This window comes from Rousettus aegyptiacus, unplaced genomic scaffold (assembly GCF_014176215.1).
Source record: "Rousettus aegyptiacus isolate mRouAeg1 unplaced genomic scaffold, mRouAeg1.p scaffold_m13_p_13, whole genome shotgun sequence".
Lineage (NCBI taxonomy): Eukaryota > Metazoa > Chordata > Mammalia > Chiroptera > Pteropodidae > Rousettus > Rousettus aegyptiacus.
In genome coordinates, this window is record NW_023416288.1 from 49,261,108 (window position 1) to 49,270,717 (window position 9,610).

Here is a 9,610-nt window from a genome sequence, read left to right on the forward strand (position 1 = left end):
AGCAGATCGCAGCCAGGAAGGAGGGGGACCCCCAAGCCCCACTTCCTGGCTTGGCCTCCTGGACCTCCAGCAGGGCAGCTTCGGGGTGCGTAGCATCTCATCCCCGCAAAGGCTAGAAGCTCTCCAGCTCTCATGACGACCACGAATGCCCTCCACGAGGCCAGCCGAGGCCTTCAGTCCACTCAGGTGGCAGCCCGAGTGGCGGCAGCTACTGAGACTCTTGTCACCGCTGCGTGACGGAACTGGATGTCGAGACCCAGGCTTTGCAGGCCCCCGCCAGCAAGTGTTCTGCGCGAGTCTCGGCTGAGCCAGCCCCCCTGGGCCTCTCCTGGTGCCCTGGTCCCACAGCGAGAGGACCACCGAGAGCTACGGTCCCACGTGCCGTCCGTGGGCCAGGGGGACCCGACCTCAGTCTCGTGATGCTACCCACTGCTGGCCAGGCTGGGGACAGCCATGGCAGGCCGGCAGACAGAGAGATGGACCAGCCTGGCAGGCGGGCGCAGAAAGCAGGGTGCCCTGGGCAACGCATGAGGGCCACAAGCCCGAGTGGCTTAAACGACAGCGACTTACTGTCTCGAGGTTCTGGAGGCAGGAAGTCCAAGATCGAGCATCGGCAGGGCCGTGCTCCCTCTCGAGGCGCTGGGGAGGGTGCACTCCAGGCCTGTCATTTAGCTTCCGGTGGGCCCTGGGCTTGCGGCAGCAGGGCTCCCATCGTGACAGGGTGTTCTCCCTCTGCGTGCGTCTGTCTCTGGGCCCGACTTACCCTTCCTCATCAGGACAGCTGCCATCCTGGATGAGGCCCACCCCGGTGACCTCCCCCTAATGTAATCATCTGCAAAGACCCCGTTTCCAAATAAGGCCCCAAGCACAGGTACTGGGGGTTGGGACTTCGGTATCTTTTGGGGTGTCTGGTTCAACCTACCACAGGCAGCGACTCTACTCAAGTGTGTTTGCCAGCTCTGTGTGTGTGTGTGTGTGTGTGTGTGTGTGTGTGTGTCTGTGTGAGGCACCGCGCCGGCCACTGAGGGAACGTGGCCCCTGCCTTCCAGGAACTGACCCGGACCTCAGCCTGCCATTCCTCGCCACCGGCCACCTTGATGCAAACGGTGTGCGCCCGAGTCACGCTGAACTGAACATGTGCTTCGTTTGGCTCCGGTTCCTGCTGGGAGCCGGCTGGCCGCCAAGGGCCTCTCCGGCCGCTCTGGCAGGGGCGTCCTGAGGCCTGACCTGGGCGTACAGCAGTGAACACGCAGAGTGGACACGTGATGCCCTCAGCGCTTGCACCCTCACAGGAGCTTAAAACGCGGATCCCGAAGTCTGCTCTGGCCCACTGTCCCCTCCGTCCCCGGTGGGACACCTGGGAGGCCCCCAGGGCTGAGCAGCTGAATGCAGGTGACCTTCACATGAAGGACTGCCTGTCTTGATGTGGACGCAGTGGGGACAGAGCCCTCGGAGGGCAGCGGAGGGGTCCTGAGACCTGGGTTCTAAACCCTGCTGTCACCAAAGAGCAGTATGACCTTGGGCAAGTCCCATCCCCTGCCCGGCCTCTGCTCGTGGCTGGGTGGCTCTAAGGTCCCTCTCGGTGCTGAGATTCCGACTCTATGGGGTGTGCATAGGTGGTGGGGAATCCTCACGGGCGCCTTGCCCCAGCAGGACCCACTGCCCCGCGGTTCTCGAGGGGAACGTGTACCTGCTTATCGGTCTCCACCTGGCGGCCCCCACTGCCCAGGGCCTCTTCTGTGCGTTGGGCTCAGGTCGAACAAGGACCTATTTTCTCCATGGGCGGTCTCGGGTAAGGAGTAGGGCTCTGGCACAGCTGGGTCAGGGTGGGCCTCTGTGACAGGGGCCCACTTCACCTATGAAAAAGTTCATCTTGATTCTCCAGCCGGCCCGGCCGCTTGACCCAGGGCACGGCGTGTGCGCACACACGTACTCAGTGGGTTCAAAACAAGCTCAGTGCTTCCCTCACATGGACCATCTAGCCCTCCTCTCTGCCCACCCATCCCTTGCAAGTTTCACCTCCTCCAGGAAGCCTTCCTGGATACATCTTGATGCACCCAAACAGCATCAATCGTCTCCCTTTTCAGCCATAGTGCTTATTGCATGGACTATGTTAAAATAAAATAAAATCACCATCCGATATGAAATGTCTCAAATTCACTTCTCACCCACTTTCTCAGGAAGGTGCTGGAAAATGTACTCAATCAAAATGGGAGAATAAAGCAAGGAGTGGGGTCCTGAGGGGGGTCAGGGAAGCACCCGGGGGCCCCGAGCCTGGCATGAATGACTGACCGGGTGGGGTTTGGAACACCCACTTTGCCTGGCGGATGTCCCCCAGGGTCCCGGGAGCTTCAAAGGGTGTCGGCTCTGCGATGACCACCAGGTGGCGCCAGAGCCCGCGCCAGCCCGCGGGAGAGACTCGGCGGGGTCTGCAGGTGTGAGTCTCTGGCCTCTGGCATCTCCAGGGGAAATTTGCTTTCAATGGAAACTTTCAAATATATACAAAAGCAAACGGAACAGCCTAATGAAAAGGCTAATGCAGTTTCTCCTCTCCCTCCACCTATGCCCACCACCTGTTTACTTTGAAAAGCAAATCTTAGACATCACGTTGTTTCATCTCAGTTGGTATAAAATAAGGACCCTTAAAAAGAAACCACAGTCGCAACGTTATCCCTACGAACGCGAACAAACAAACACAGGCCCTGGACCAGGACTCTGCAGTACTGAGGTGGGGCTTGGAACCTCCAGGCTCAGGGGGACAGTCAGCCAGGGGCGGCCCGCAGCAGGGCTGAGCCTCTCTATTCCCAGCTTCTTCCCAGCTTCTGGCTCACGTGGTGGAAAGTGACGACCCAGCCACCTGCGTCCATCAGAAGAGCCACTCGACCATGGCCAATTGAGTCACATCGTACTAAAGGCTACAGGGTCCAACCAACGACTGTAAGGGTGAGGGGAGAAAGTAGGGTGGGTCAGGCCCCTGTTACCGCCCCCTTCAGCCCCTGCGGGAGCGAGCGTCTCTCCCCCGCCCACAGGGGCCCCGTTATACTGTTTGCAGATGAGGGACCGCAGGCTTAGAGAGGGGGGTCGGTGCTTCCTGTGGCTGTTGTAACACACGCCCCCAAACTCGGTGGCTTAGAACAACAGAAACGTGTTCTCTCCCAGTTCTGGGGACCAGAGGTCTGAAATCAAGGCGTCGGCAGGGCCACACTCCCGCCACAGGCTCTAGGGGACAGTCGTTCCTTACCTCTTCCGGCTCCCGGTGGCCGCGGCTTTCTCCTCTGCCTGCAGGTCCTCTCTCTCAGCCTCCCTTATAAGGACATCTGCAGTTACATTTAGAGCCACTCAGATAACCCAGGACAGTGTCTCCACATCAAGATCCTTAACTTAAGCGCGTCTGCGAAGACCTTTTTCCAAATAAAGTAACATTTATGGCTTCCGCTGATCAGGACCTGTATCTCTGGGGGTCACTACTGCCCACCACAGGGACGTAAGGAGCTCGCTCACCGTCACACGGACGGTTAAGTGGCAAAGTGGGTGCCGGAACCCCCGTCCTCCGGACTGGAAACCCACGCTCTGAATCAGCACCTCGTTGTTCCCTTGTGACCTGGAAGTCCCCACGCAGGGGCTACCGTCAGATCGGGTGCCCGTCCTGGCTCCGGTCATCACGCAAGCGGTCACGTGAGTCGGGGGATGCCTGGTGCAAGGCGTTTCCCTTCTCGGCGTGTCCCTCCCCTGATCCAGACTCCCGCTGAAAGCCCGGGTTACTAGGTAACCTGCAGAGCTGTGGAAGCCATCTTACACCTGTTCACCTGTCCTCTCACACCAAAGGTATTTCTCACCACCTATCTGGAGTGCCAGGGTCAGGAAACACCCAGGCTGAAGCCCACGGTGGCGGGAGGCGGAGAGGGGGTGGTCTGAGAAACCTCCGGGGGTTTGGGGAGAGAAGAGCAATGAGGAACCTGTCTCATGCTTCTCCCTCATCTCCACGACCAACCAGAAAGAGGAAGCCGTGCGGCGTCAGCAGTGAATTGGTGGCTCTCGCATTGATCATCAACTGCTATTAGCATCACCAAGAGAGAGACCCAGAGAGCGCGTGCTTCCCGATGGAGCACCGCAAGGTCCCGGCTTCGGGGAGCCCGAGGGCAAATGACTGGGTGTCTTCACACACACGCGCACACACACACACGCACACACACATGCACACACCTGCATGCCCAGTGCACACACACTCATGCGCACACACGTGCACACTCACACATATCTGCATGCACAGTGCACACACATTCACGCACACTCATGCACACACATGAGCACCCGCAAATGCTGAGAAACCCATAGGGTAAAAGCCTTACCAGACAGACATATCATGCGATCTCAGCATGGGAACTTTACTTAAATCCTAATTCAAACAAGCCAGATTATTTTTAAAATAACATTTATAAGACAATTGGATATATAAACACCATCGTTTGATGAAATTAAGGTGTTAATTTTTTAGGTGTGATGATGGTACTATGGGTATACATTTTTAAATAAAAAGTTACATATTTTCTATTTATATATTACATGTATTTAAATAAATTTCATAAAATCTTTTAAAACTTAAAGTATTTTCATGTATTTCTGTATCTTCTATATTTGGTATAATTTAGAAATATTTTTATATTTTTGAGTCTTTTAAAATAGTTTTGTAAAATATATTTTATTTTAAAAAATATTTGTATAAAACGAGTTCTTTATCTTTTGGAGATACACACCGAAATCTTTATAAATGAAATAATATGAAGTCAAAGATTTTCTTTAAAATAATACAGGGAAGGGTGAGTGGGTGGAGGCCTGGGTGAGACATCCCTAGGCATTAGTTGTGAGTCCTCGAAGCTGGATGATGGATGTTGAAACCAGCCAGTCGGCCTGTGTGTATATTTAAATTTTTTCATAAGAAAAAGTTAAACATTTTTTAAAAGACAGAAGACATAGAGCCCGGCGGAGGGCTACTAACCACCTGTCCACGCCACCCCCGCCTCCCCCTTTCCTGGTCCTGCCTTGGTCCTGTGATCGTCGCGCGGGGACCTCTAGGGGGCGCTGTGCCCCCTGAGCGTGGCTCGCTCAGGCAGAGCTGTGAGCAAAACGCAAGTCGGAGGCCCAGCCGGGGCCTTATTGGAAGGATCGCTCTAAACGGAGGGGGAGGGGTCGGGGAGAGTGACCGAGTCCCTCGTCGCCATCCTTCCGCACGCACGCTCCACCCCGTCCCTTCCCAGCCTCCTCGGGCACCTTCCTGGCACCGTCCCACGGACAGGACTGCCGCGTCGCACCTCGCCCTGCCCGCTTGGTCCAGAGACTCCAGTGGGATCCAGCCCCCCTCCACCCACGGGTGCTTCCGCGGTTAGAAATGGGAGCTTCCCACAATCAGAGGCCAGGCCCAGGAGCGCAGGTTGCGATTTCCTTGGGATGCTGGGTATGTATGTGCGCGATTGTGGGGACGTCCCACGACGATGCTACAGCTGGCGAGCTGGAGGTCCAGGCGCGAAGCTGGTGGCAGTTCCAGTTTGAGGGCAGAAGCCCAGCGTCCCAGCTCACGCAGTCAGGCAGGGAGCAGCTTCCCCTGCCTTTCCGTTCCATTCAGGGCTCCATCCGACTGGGCGAGGTCCGCCCACACGGCGGAGGGCCAGCTGCTTTATTCAGGCTACTGATTCCAATGTCAATCTCATCCAGAAACACCCAGAATAATGTTGAACCAAAGATCTGGGAGCCCTGTGGCCCAGTCAGGTTGACACGTAAAATTAACCATTACAGAGTGGGAGGTGATAGATACATATATACTCATTGTCTCGACTGTTGTGATGGTTTCACAATAAATAAACACATACATGCATAAATACATAAATAAGAAAGATTTCCCCAATGCTAACAGCTTGCAAAACCATCGTGCAATATGCGGTTACGTGCAATATTAGTTACCTGTGGCTGCTGTAACAAATCACCACAAACCGGGGTGCTTAAAGCAACGGAAATGTACTCTGTCACAGTTCTGGAGGCCAGACGTCCTAAATCGAGGTGTCGGCAGAGCCACGATCCCTCCCTGGGCTCTGGGAGAGAATCTCCTTGTCTGTTCCCGCTGCTCGTAGCTGATCTGCCAAATCTTTCTCTGCTGTATCTTAGCATCACCTTCTCGTGTGTGTGTGTGTGTGTGTGTGTGTGCAATCTCCTTCTGTCTTTCTCTCACAAGAACACTTGTGATTGCATTTAGAGCCCGCGCAGATAATCCAGGGTAATCTCCTCATCTCAAGATTTTTAATTTAATTACATCTGCAAAGATCTCCCCCCCCCCCCCAATACGTTAACACTGACAGGTTCTGGGTACTAGGATGTGGATGTATCTTTGGGAGCCATCATTTAGGTGCTGAATTTTGTCGAGTGCTTTTTCTGCAGTGATCGGTGTGATTGTGCGGTTGTTCTTTTTCAGCCAGTTAACATGATGGGTTACATGGACTGGGTTTTGCACATTGAGCCACCTTCGCATACCTGGAACGAACAACCTACACATGTCTCTCACCTGTGGTCCGCTTCTCCCGTTTGAAGGTAAGTTCTCAGCGGGCGGAAACCTTTTAGTTCATTTTGTTCATTGCCGGATTCCAGTGCCTCGCACAATGCCAGGCCTATGGTAAGCACACAAAACCTATTTGCTGAGTGAATGAAGGAGCGGCAGAGAGATCAAGAGAATTCCCAAAATCACGCTGAAAGGGATTTCCAGGATGACAGCCGCGCCCGTCCAGCCACAGTCCTGACTGGCACGGGTCTGCCTCAGGGTGGGGGGAAGCCCAAGAGACGTGGATCTGAACCCCAGCTCTGCCACATGCTCGTTATGTGGCCTCAGCCACGTCGCTTGACCTCCCTGAGCCTCAAAGTGTATCTTCTGCACACGCACGCGTTGTTGGAAGCGCCACATAATCCGTAGTGCTGGACACGTGCTGAGGGTGAGGAGACACGTCGCTACTTCCTTCTGCTAGCATTTAAATTTTTCCTTTAAGTTGTAGTCAAATACGAATCACATAAAATGTGCCATCTGGACCGTGTTTAAGTGCACAGCTCTGTTGCTGCGCAGCCGTCCATGCCGCCCATCTCCGGAACGCCTTCATCTTGCAGCACCGAACCTCCGTCCGCCTTGCGCGTTAACTGCCGGTTCCTCCTCCCCGCCCCCCCACCCCCCGCCCCGCCATCTCCGTTCCATTTCTGTCCCCTCCAGCATCCACGCTGGCCTCGGCGACCACTTCCTTCCTGCTACCTGGCGCAGTGAGCTGCTTACACGTATTAATCCTCCCCGTCCAGTCAGCCGGTGTGTCTTGTCCATCCTGCCCCCGCGGAGCCTGGTACGGTGCCTGCCACGCAGTAACCCAGGCTGGAGGAAGAAATCAAACCCAGGGCGGGAAATTGCCAGACAAAAAGTCCCACGTGGGTTCATGGTCAATGGCGCACAGATCTGTGCTCTGAGCTTACAGAGTGGGTGCTCAGAATATCCAGAAAGTCCGAACAAGGACGCTGGATGATTTTTGTAAACTTTAACTTATTTTCGAATGGGTACATTATTCTAAATTCAAAAGCTGCAGAAGGATACGCAGTGGACGGTGTCTCCCTGCTCCCCACCCCCCCCAACCCTCGCTCCTGCACCCCACCGCCCAGCCCCTCACCAGAGGCAACAGTTGTGGCCAGTTTTTTTTTGTACCCTTCCGGAGGACTGTCCGTGTGGGTGTGTGCACACACACGTGCCTCGGCATGCTTTCCACGCAGCTCTGCGCACCCGGCATTTTTCCACTCACCTTATCTTGGATTTGAGCTCCTTCCCTATCGGCAGGTAGAGAGCGTCCCCATTGTTTGATAGCATCCGTCGAATGATGTCTTTATCTTGTCATGTTTATCCTGCCTCTGTCACCTGGTTGCACTTGTCACGCCATTTATTTAATCTGTCACCTGTCGATGAGCATTTAGGCTGTTTGAAAGTCTCGCTATGCCAGCGGCGCGTCACGAACAACCTCGGGCCTCACCAGTGACTGAGTCTGAGTCCCGGCCTCCAGCCCAGCCTCACCCAGCCTCGGGCTCAGCCCAGCCCCAGCCCCCTCCAGCCGCCTCGGGCCTCCACAGCCCGCCCCTCTGCAGCCACGGCCCATCGGCGTGAATGCTGAGCCTTGCTCCGGGCCAGGCTCGTGCTGGCCCCTGGGTGTCCAGGCCAACGAGCCCCAGTGCCACCCTCCGGGAGCTCACAGTCCAGAGGGAGAGGTGGACAGGGGGCAGTGAGTTAAAATCGAGGTGTGAAGGGCTAGAATCGAAGCCTGCTGCCCACGCACCTAGAAAGTCATAAGCAGGGGCTTGGCTGAACCCTCGATAACCTTGCCCCTGATCCAGGCTCCCTGGGGGGTTTCCTCACGGCTGAGACGGGGGAGAGGGAAGGGGCCGCAAGGTCAGAGGAGGCGGGACTGCCCGCACGGCCCTCTGCCTGCCCCATTGGGGCCAAGCCTAGGCCAACTCTCGGCTGGCTGCCTAACCCTGCCTCCACTTGTGACCTGGGGACTTCTGGGGTCCTCTTCGATGACCCCACACCACCACACAGACCTTCACGTCAGGACCAGGCCACCTCTCCTCACTGTCAAAACGAACCACCTGTTCCATCAGTGAAGCTGTCCCACGGAGTTACCAGCTGATCATGCTGGGAGGGCAAGAGGTTTGGGGGTGCAGAGGGCAAGAGGTGGTGTTATTCTTCACCCAGAAGGAGGAAGCCCCGGCGCTGACCTCCGGGCACCAGGGCCGAGTCCCGGAAGCCTTCCCAGCCCCCTCGAAGCTCCATTTCTCCCCTGCATGAGCAAAGCCTTCTGCCTCATGAGATCCACTCGCCTCACCCTTCGCTGAGCCTGGGGGCCGCTGGTCGACAGGTAAGTGTCCCTAGGGAGAGCAGTGGGAGCCACCTTCGCTGGGATGCCTTCGGAAGGGGCACAGGAATGTGTTTGACGAAGGGGAGGAACCGAATGTGTCTTCCCAGGGCTGAGTGGGGTGAGTTTCCGGCCCGTTTAACGTCCACGTGCTTTAAATTGGGTTGCAAAAGCAGCATTACGCCCAGCGGCCCACGGACAGGTGAACGGCTGAGCAAACGTGGCCCGCAGACGTATGTACGCTGCATGTACACACGCACTGGGACTCGTGCGGCCTTAACAGGAGCAGCATGCCTACACGTGCCACGTGGAGGAACCTCGAGGGCCTCGTGCCAGGCGAAGCAAGCCACTCAGAGGCTGACCCTGAACCGGGATGGGACGGAAGCCCTCCCAGCCCAGGTGTGCGCGGGCGTGCGTGGGCGCACGCGTGCGCGGTCCGGGAGTGGGCGACGTCTGGGTCACACGGGATGCTCTGAAGGTCTGCGGGACACTGTGGGCGCGTCGGTGCATCGACTGACCTCAGGCGCATCTGGGCACGGGCCGAAGATCACAACGGGCCTGGCCAGGGCGCGCCGCCGCGGAGCTCACACGTTGGGGCGGAGAGGGCGACGCAGCCTGCTCTGATCCCTAACTCATTATTAAGCTCCTCGCTCTTTGCAGACGCTCCCTGCGCCTCCCCCGCTCGGGGCTGCAGC